Raw genomic sequence first — 10,952 nt, 5'->3', positions numbered from 1 at the left:
TTATAAATTCTTTTTTATCAATTATTAATTTAATTTTAGTTTTTCCTATAGTCGGTACTATTTTTTCATTTATCCCTTTTAAATATATTTTCTGATTTTCGTCTATTACCGTTTTGCCTATTAATTTATTTATTTTAACAATATTTAAATCGCTACCTGTGTCTAATAATAATTTAATTGTTTTTGTACTAAAATTAGGTGATTCTACTGTTACGTGATTATTATATATTACGGTTGTTACATGTAAACATTGTTTAATGGCGATTCTGCGTCTATTATTTCCTGCACCAACCTGACGCCCTGAGTTGGCACCATCGAGTTTTTTGAAACATTAGAATTATTCCTTTCATTACGTAATTTAGTATAACAGTTTACAATTTCATGTCCCACTTTATTGCAATAGCTACAATGTAGTTGTCCATTATTATTATTAATTGTACGCGTATTATTATTTGCATTTTGTTGCCTATTATTGGTACCGAACTGTCTATCGTTATTTTGCCTTGGTAATCTACAATCTCTTGCTAAATGACCATTCTTTCCACAATTATAACATGCATTATTATTATTATTATTATTATTATTAGTTGTCATATTCTGATTATTATAACGCTGATTATTATTATTAGCAAAATGTTGTCGTCCATACCCGTTATATCCGCCACGATTAAAACTTCGATTAAAATTATTATAACCGTTACTACGTCTGAAATTATTATTATTATTATTGTTATATCCGTTATTCTGACCACCATAGTTATTGTTACCGCGATTAAAATTTTGACTATTATTATTTTGTTTGAAATTATTTCCCGATGTATTACTATTTCCGTTTAAATTTTGTTTTTCTAAATCTTTTTGTAATTTTTCCATTTGTAAGTTAGCATTATGTTCCATTTCCTCATCTTTTGCGAATTGCATAGCAGTTTCTAACGTTTTCGGATCCCTAGCTTTTAGTGCTAAATTTAAATGTTTCGGTAAACCGTTTACAAAAATTATTAATGCTTGATTTTTAAGTTGTTTTTTATATACTTTGCTTTCCTCTTCTGTCATATCTTTCGAACCTTCCTTACATAATTTATAAAATAATTCCTCAACTCGTCCTGCGAAACTGGTTACGTCCTCATTTTCTTTCATACGCGCGAAATTTAATCCTATTGTTAACGTTCTCTCAGATGCTCTATGTTCAAATGCTCCCTTTAAAATTGACTTTATATCCTCCCATTTTTCTGTGTCCCTATATTTTGTTGCCTCTAGTGCATTACCTGCTAATTTCGAGTTTATTATTTTTATTAATAATGGTAAATTACTTTTATCTACCGATTTTACCGCGATATCACATGTATTAATAAATTCTGATACATTCTTTGCTCCTGTACACACCGGAATCAAAGCTGTGGCTTTATCTATATCCATTTCAGCCATTGTTTTTATTTTTTTCGTTCGAGTTATGTTTGGTAATTGTACGTGTACTACCCCTTTGTCAGTTCGTAAACCTGTTCGTTTCTTTATTGTACTATCACTATCACTTGCTGGACTTAAAGACTTAAAAGTTAAATTTAAAAATTCTTTATCTTTAACTGCTCTTAAATATTTTTCCCTATCACAATCTTGTGAATATTTATACTCTTCTGGTATATCTAAATTAATTAATGTTTGTTCTGTTTTAACGATATTTGTCTTTGTTTGGACTACTACAGCCCCCTCGTTGTTGTCTACTTGAACACCTACGTCTCTAGTTTCGTCATCAGATGTTACTAATATGCTTCCTGTCAAAATGTCTTGTATTTCCCCTGAATTTTTATTCATCAATATATTTTTTTACTCATTTAAACTTTGAAAAATAATTTTATTTATTTCATAAAAATAACATTTATTCTTCCCTCAATAACTTTCTAATATTTATTCTTATTTATTTATTCAACTATATAATATTTAATATATTTTATTTTCTAAATACCTTTATTCTCAACTTCGATTTCTATACTCAATATTACTTTTATTATTTATTCGATTCCGTAACACGTCATTTATTATATTAAAAAAAAAATCGTGTTCCGCGATGTTTTTGTTTTATAGTACGTATTTATTTTATATCAGTTTTACTATAAACTGCACTCACACTAACGCATTAATTATATCATTACTACTATTAAATATTACGCCTCTATGTTATAATTATTTATCTTTTGGTTAATTACTCCAAATAAAATAATTAAATTAATATATCGCAAAACTACTTATAAACTTATTTATTATTATTTTTATTAAATCTTAATTAATAATTCTAATTCAAATTTATTTAAACTATTATAACTTATTCTAGACTACTGTAATTTATTTATTATACTATTTTTACTTAATGTGGACTATATTTATGCTATTATATTTATCTAATATTATATATTATTTTATATCTAATATTATATACTATTTAAATCTAATTCGAACCGGTTCTAAAATTACTTTCTTTCACTTCAAAATTTTATTTCTTATTATTCTCAATTATTTTCTCTATACTTCAATTATTCATTTACCATTTATCATTTATCATTTATCATATATCATTTATCATTTATTCATCATTTTTCTATAATTTCCTTTTTACTATATATTCAATATCTATTCTCAATAAACTGTGCGCGCACACATTATATATATCTTTTTCAACAAAATCTCATAATTATTTTCAATATTTATTCATAAAACTAAGGACTTATTTTCTCGCCTTTTCTAAAATTCCAAATTAATTCTCAATTATCAACATATAAGGTCTTACCTCTTGCCTTCCAAAAAAAATCACTATTATTTATTTCAATTACTATATATCATAAGGTCTTACCTCTTGCCTTCTCAAAAAATCACAATTATCAATATCCCAATTACTTTATAATCTAAGGTCTTATTTCTTGCCTTACTAAAAATCTCAATTATTCTCAATTATTTATATATATATATCTTTTAATATTCTTCAAATTTATCAATTCACTTATCTTCTTTATCAATACTCAATTATTTCTCATTAAATTATTTCTCGTTATAACGTTATCCTTTTATTTTATTTTACCTAGGTTTTTTTTTTTTTTTTTTTTTTTTATGCCTGTTTATTTTATTATATTATTAATCAATAATATTCATTAAACGTATATATATTATCTGAGTTAATCATTTAATTTATATTTATATATAAAAATAATATATTTATGAATTTAATGTTCTAATGGTGGTGTAGGTGCACACACCAAAAGTGTTTTATACGATAGATCCTAAAAAATCTAAAGGAGACGCGACCCCACAAAGCTTACAAAAACATTCTCTTAAATACTACACAAAAATTATAACTCACAATACTGTCGTCTTCGTATTTTGGTTCATCTTGACTGAAGCTGATTTTCCTGCGCTATCGACTGTTGACCTCTACGTAGATTCTTTTGACCCTCGGAGTTGTTGGAAAGTGATCAGTTCCCCAACGGTGATTCTGTCGAACTGCCTCCGTGAAATTCTTGACTCGAAGTTGTGGAATTTTTCAAAATTTTCGAAAAAATTTATTTTTTTGCGAAAAATTCTGCTTTTTCTCCTCTTGAATTTTTTGATGTTCTTCTTAGGGTTCCGTACTCGACTGCGCCAGATGTAGTGATCACGTCGCCTACAGGTATCAGTAGTCAAGGATGATGGTTGGAAGGTGACTCTTGAGTTAATTACACAACGTAGAATTCTTCTTAATTAGATTAATTGTTTATTTATTGTGATAAAACATATATTTATTTATAACATGAAAGCTGAATGTAAGTTAAGTATTCTGAATGATAGAATAAATTCGGTTTGATTCGAATATTTTCTAAGTTCAAAATATTGTTTATAAGAAATTTTCTAAGTCCAATGAATTAAATTAAACAACAGACTGGCGTGAAGGTGCTCTGGCTAGTCTGGTCAAGTCGCGTCTGAATACAGGCCGTTTCGGGGTCCCTTATATAGTGCTACCCTCTACTCCCCATAGTCTACTCGTTCTTGTCGCTGTTCTCACGGATGTGGTATAATTATCTAGACTGACGGAAATGTTACTCGCCCACATACAAGCCAAATGTGCATCCCGTGCAGCTGCAGACTTTAGCGATTGATATTATAATTAACATTAAGAGTATATATTATAATATTACATTTAAACATTTGGTTCTTTGAACTTTTGTAATGATGCATAAAACTACGTCTTGTGCACCCTTATTGAGGACATTTTTATAGTCGTCTGTTCCCATGATTTAGTATGTCCCTAATTTTAATGATTTCCAGAAATGCTGTCTCTCCTACATTTACAAGGATCGTCGCACCCTTCCCTAGATTGATGCGGCTGGTACCTAGTTGACCGTGAACTATGTAATGCGGGACGCTAGTCCATAGCAATTACTTCCTTTCTTAAAAATTCACATTTTATAGGTTGTAATTTTAAATTATGTGTACGTAATCGAGAAAACACCTCTCTAATTCGTTTGTCATGCTCACGTAAATCAGTGGAAAAAATTATAATGTCATCCAAATATACTAAACATTTTAAACCGATTAAATTACAAAGTACATTATTCATTAATCGTTGAAATGTGGGAGGACTGTTTTTTAATCCCATGGGTAACTTAGTATATTGCCAATGCCCTATGTCACTACTAAAGGCTGTTTTAACCCGTGACTCTTTATTTAACGAAATTTGATGAAAACCTTGAGCAAGGTCGAGTATAGAAAAGTATTTAGACCTACCTAGTCGATCTAATACGTCTTGTATTTGTGGTAATGGCATTTTGTCACCTACTGTAATATTATTTAATTTTCGAAAATCCACTACTAAACGAAATTTAGGTTTTCCTGATACGTCTATTTTTTTCGGAACTAAAAGTATAGGACTATTCCATGGACTACTGCTTGGTTCTATTATACCGTCGCTTTCCATTTGTTTTATTTGTTTTGTTATTTCGTCCCTTTGGCTATGTGGTAACCTATACTGTCTCTGATATATGGGAGGTTCTCCCCCCGGAGTTCTTATCTCATGCTCTATGGACGTTGTATAAGTTAACTTATCCCCTTCTAAATGAAATATGTCCATAAAGTCTATACACACTTGTTCAACACTACGGGCCTCTTCTGAATTTAAATGTTCAGTACGTAATTCATTTTTTAATTTTTGTACCCTTTCTGAATAGTTTGACAAGTTTTCGTTTTTATTAGTGTTTATATACATGACTGACTCCTCTCTATAAATTTCATATTTTATTTGACTTAGCGACACCGGTTGTATTATTTTTTCCTCATCAGATATGTTTATGACGTTTACTAGCACGCGCCCGTCCTTCACTGTATTTATTACGTTGCCCAAGAACACTTGCTCTTGCAGCTCCTCCTGATGAATAGTTATTACTTCATTATCTTCAACCGTGCCGGCGTCAACACCTACCGCCATTATGTATTCTACCCGCGGAGGTATTCTTATGCGATTTCCTAATGTTAACGTGTGCGTACCACAGCCGTATGGCATATGTATTGTGGTATTTTGCAATTGAAAGAACGGTCTACCTAATATACCTGCTTTAATAAGTGGCATATCATTTTTTACTATATAAAATTTTACTTTCTTAAAAGTTTCGGTTCCTATTTCAATCGGTATCTCGACTATACCTATGGTAGTTTCTAGCGTACTACTTATACCTCTTAAAGAAATTTTTTCACCTGGTATTAACTTTGTGTCCGATGTTAACTCGGATAATCGAATTATATTTACGCTACTACCTGTATCTACTAAAAATTCTATCGGATTATTCATAAAATGTTTGGACCTACTTTTAATATGTTGATTTTCCATTGCTACCGTTATTTGTTTTATATCATATATTTCCCTTAAATCCTCAACCACAGAGGGACTTTCTATTCCTGCGGTCGGGTTTCGTTTCCCGAATTGGAATTTTCTCCTTTATCACGTTTATCTTTATTTTTCTTTTTATAACATTTATCTATAGTGTGCCCCTTTTTTGAGCAATATGTGCATATTAAATATGTATTTGCTGTAGGTTTATTTGTACTAAATTTACCACCCTCATTTTTAGGACTTTCCTTTTTAAACCTACAATCTCTAGCATAATGCCCGTATTTTCCGCATACATGACAATTACCTTTATTGTATTTTTGCGCTTCCCCTTTAGCCTTATTATTAAAATTATTTTTTAATTCGCTTGGGGTTATATTTTTATCTTCAATTATTGCAATTTGTATTGCCTGCTCTAATGTGGAGGGATTTTTACTTTTTACCATTACTTTTATTTTATCATTAATCCCTTCCAAAAATACTAATAACGCCTGTTCCCTTATATTGGTTTTAACGGCGAGAGCATCACTCGTGCTCTTTCCCTGGGTGCTACCTTCTGATACCGCTTGTACCAGATTACGTATTCTAGTGGCATACTCTATTAACGATTCCTTATAACGTTGTTTCGCGCTAAATAATTCTATCTGTAAGTATGCCGCGTTTATAGGTTTATCATACGTGTTTTTTAACAAAGTTTTTAGCATTCCCCAGCTGGTGATTTCCTCATATCTTATCACCTCGTAAGCTTGCCCTTTTATTCTAGTTAAGATAGTTCTCAACATTATGTCCTTATTAGCTACCGGAGTTATTTCCGATACTAACTCGCATGCATTTATAAAAAATATTAATTTTTCATCGATACCCCCACTAAATTCGGGTACCATACGCGTTACATGCTCCACGGTTTTATCGAGCCCCATAGAGCAAGCTGATAGTGTGGTGTCTGTGGACAGTGTTGTCCCAGCGTTACTATTGTCTCCTAACATTTTTTCACTTGTCGGAGTACCCACCACAATCTCAAAAACCTGTGCTTTGGATAATTCTACTTTCGTAGGACTATCGTCTAACGTTATATTTAAACTACTACGTTTTTTCGGACTATCTGACATATGAGTTACGCTTACCAACTATTGTACATTACTGAATTTTTCATTGAATTGATGTCGACACTTCTAGAACTCGCTGGTCCACGGCAGATGTTTTGAATTTATTCTTGAGAAGTTGATCAGATTTCCCTTGAATGATTCGGGTAGAAATCTTCGTCGTGTTGATACGATGTTTGTAAAGATCCCTGGTTTCGGCACCAAATTTTTTCTGTTGCGAACCAGTTATGGAGCTCGGTTGACAAGGGTCGAATCAAATGAATTTAACACAGTAGTCAATTTAAATATTATTATAGATTTATTGACAGATTAGTATTTTTAACAAGTTTATTCTAAACACTCAGAGTAATGTACAACTTAAGACAAATATCTCTAGCATGAATACTGTCAACTAGTCGTCACGCAGAAATAGTGTGTCGAGATCGCCCTACGAGCGTCTTTATATAGGAAAGACAACAGTCAGAATGCATTGTCTTTCTACAAGGTCCCACTTGAGTATTCGCAGTGGGCTTTTCGATATACTTTTAGAAACTAACTTTTCCTTGTGTTCATTACGTGATACATTTGTACATGTACAACACGTACATCCTGTGAATACTTTCTAAACAATATATGTGTGGTCTCAGACCTTGTGGCCATTGCAACAACATGATCTTTGTACATTTAATGAACGAAGTATTGAGAGGGTACCTGGATGAGTTCGTCCGCGTATATCTTGACGATAGAGTGGTGTTTTCAAACACTACGGACGAACACCAGTGCAAATTGGACAAAGTTATGGAACGTCTACAGAGACATGGGTTAACGTGCAACACCGAAAAATGTAGTTTTGGATCTACCGAAATATCATTTCTCGGACACCGAAGGTTCGAAACAACCGGAGAAACTAGAGGGCATCATGCACTTCCCCACACCAACCAAAGTTAGGGACCTACGGAACTTCCTGGGCGTCTGCAACTGGTACAGCCAGTTTGTCGACAACTACGCGGATACCTTAGCACCTCTAACAGACATGCTCAAACAGGGTACCAAATGGTCATGGACCGAGACTGAACAGGCGACATTTAGCACAATAAAACGCGCCTTGTACGACTCGCCAAAACTGCCGACACCAGATTACGGAAAACCGTTATGCCTACAAACTGATGCTAGCGAAATAGGAGCAGGTGCTGACCTTTTCCAACAAGGTGACAGACCGGACGAAAGACGGATAATCGCCTACGCAAGCAGAAAATTTAGTGATACGTAGAAACGGTACGCCGCGGTTGAACGCGAGTGCCTCGCGATAATCTGGACAACCAACAAGTTTAGACCATATTTGGAAGTTCGCCGCTTTGACCTATACACGGACAACGCGACCCTCGCATGGCTCCACCGAGCAAAAAACACAAATTCCAAGTTAACTAGGTGGGCACTACAACTGGCTAACCTGGACTACCAGACCACGCATGTGCCCGGCGTACAGAACGAGACGCCGTGTATGCTATCACGGAATCCGGCACCCGGGCCACCGGTAGACGAGAAACACCTCGAGGAGCGACTAGTAGGAGTACCCACACCACCACACAACACCACTACTAGCGCACCGGCCGACAATCTGTTCGCCACTACGGACCCGGACAAACCAAACAACGACCACACCATCACACACACTATGCTCGCGACTTGGCAGGCCAATGACCCCAAAACACGAGACATAGTGGACAACGGGACACCGGACAAGCCGGCGCACAACACCAGAAACGCCACGAGAAAGAGTAGCCAATACATTTTTACCGACGGCCTTCTGCGGAAAAAGTTGGGCGAACACACACCCGTAGTCGTACCAAACGACAAAGCACAGAATGTGATTTGGATATACCACGACCACGTCCTCGCAAACCACCCAGGTTGGAAAGAAACATACAGGGCGGTAAGACAGCGTTTTTTTTGGAACGGCCAAAAAAAACGACGTCCAACTGTATGTGAAGTCGTGCCACAAAACCACTGAACGCGCGCACAGATGACCCGATCTCCGCCAGAACACCGCGACACCCTTGGGAGGTAATCAGCATAGATCTCATGGGTTCCTACCCGCGTACGAGTAGGGGAAAACAATATTTACTGGTTGCCACGGATTTGTTTAGTAGATGGACCGAAGCATACCCGCTCGGAAAAGCCACTACAAAGACAATAACCGAAACGCTTGAAAGAGAATTCTTTTCACGTTTCGGATACCCCCATGTTTGTTTAAGCGACAACCACCCGCAGTTTGTATCGAATGACATGTGCAAAGCAATCGAACGATGGGGGGCCGAGGGCTGGACAACTCCGGTATATCATCCGAGGGCCAACCCAGTCGAGCGCCGCAACCAGGAAATAAAAAAAGGTCTACGCGCGCTACTCGTCGACGGGAACCACAGCACCTGGGACACCAAGTTAGCCCCCATACTGTTCTCTATCAGGAATAGACGCAACGCCCAGACAGGATACCCACCGTCGGTACTTGTCCTCGCCAGCGGACAACCAGATAGAGCACACAGATAGGGACAGAGCGAAACGGGAAAGTGCCGTACTGGACGTACCACCTGTAACAGAGGGCCAGACGGACACAAAATACCGAACAGGTGACGTGGTGTACTATAAAGCGCACCACCTGTCGAGCGCGCACAAAAAATTTCACGCCGGCTTCGCACCGAAATGGTGGGGACCGGTGAAGCTACACAGACGTGTGGGCAAAGGCGTGTTCCTCACGGACCAACAGCCCGCACGCAAAATCCACGTGTCCTGCTTCAAACGGGCGACGACCGCAACACAACCCCGCCCTACACCACCCCACCCACTAACAAGCCCATAACTAAATTTACAAATTTTAGTCGGAACAACATCCATACCATGGACCAACAACGGCCGACCACACCGCCAACCACCATACAACAAGCGGCAGAGTTGCTGGAACGTAGCCAGCAACTACTGAGGGCGGCCAGTCTGGAGGAGGCCACCAACACCACCACGGCGGCACGGGTACGCCAGATGACGACGGCACAGCTACAGCGGGACCCGGTACTATGGGCCGCGTACACACGGGGGTGGGAGGACCGCACTGAGGTCTTTCGAAAGGCGACGAGCGGCGCCCCCACAACTTTGGTACGCACAAACCGGTTGCGTAGTCCCCGGCGAGCGGCAGTACCGGCGTCGACAAAGCGACCAGCAGCCACACCACGACCGGCGACCACGGTGCAACCGATCCGGCCGCTGTTACAGTACCCGGTACCCGCATCACGGCAACAACCAACGCTCATCACAGTCGGCCGCCCTACACCACCCACACAGACGCCAACAGCCGCTACCACCACGCGCACACCCGTAGCAGCCGTGCCGAACGCCCGTCAACGCCGGAACCAGCAGCGCCTGCGGGACCACCGGGCGAAAAAACAGAACGAGTCTCAGCAACACCGCCTGGAGAAACCGGCACCAACCACGGCCCCCCCCAACCACTAACCCGGTCCACACCGCGGCCACGGTACCGGAGGTAGTAATACCTGCCGGAGCAGCCGGGACCACGGAGCAACCAACAGCCGCCTTTTCGCAATCCGTTGATATGGAAATATCAGCGGAAGAGGAGGCGGAACTGTTGGACGGGCCGGACACGCACCTTGGTGACGAGGAGGACATGGAGACCGTGTTCGATAACACGTTCCCTAGTCTTCCGGCGTCACCTCGACGGCAGTAGACACTCCGGGGCCACGTCGGCTGTCACCAGCCGGAAACACGTGCCGGAACCCCGGAAGAGTGCCCACAGCCGGCGTCGACAATCACACCCACACACCGCCGGGTCACGTCCGCTGTAACCAGCAGGAAAACGTGCCCGCGGATAAGGTGTCTACCACAACCACACCCCACCACTCACAACCACGCACCACCGATACTGGCTGGCACACCGCCGTCGTTGGCAGTTTGGGGGGGAGTATGACGCTGTCCCGCGTAATAGTCGTTTGAATTCAAGCGGCCTTTGCGCGGAAACCCGC

At 38.6% G+C, this 10,952-nt stretch overlaps 1 pseudogene; it reads left to right on the top strand.

Moving 5' to 3' along the window:
• Nucleotides 1–9,819: 9,819 nt before the first annotated feature.
• Nucleotides 9,820–10,657, top strand: LOC149057915 (uncharacterized; annotated as a pseudogene).
• The last annotated feature ends 295 nt before the right edge of the window (nt 10,658–10,952 follow it).

The sequence above is a fragment of the Diuraphis noxia genome, unplaced genomic scaffold, assembly GCF_037042655.1.
Source record: "Diuraphis noxia isolate RWA-SAM2 unplaced genomic scaffold, SU_Dnox_SAM2 contig0002, whole genome shotgun sequence".
In the NCBI taxonomy this organism is placed as follows: domain Eukaryota; kingdom Metazoa; phylum Arthropoda; class Insecta; order Hemiptera; family Aphididae; genus Diuraphis; species Diuraphis noxia.
This window is presented reverse-complemented; position numbering and strand designations above follow the sequence as displayed.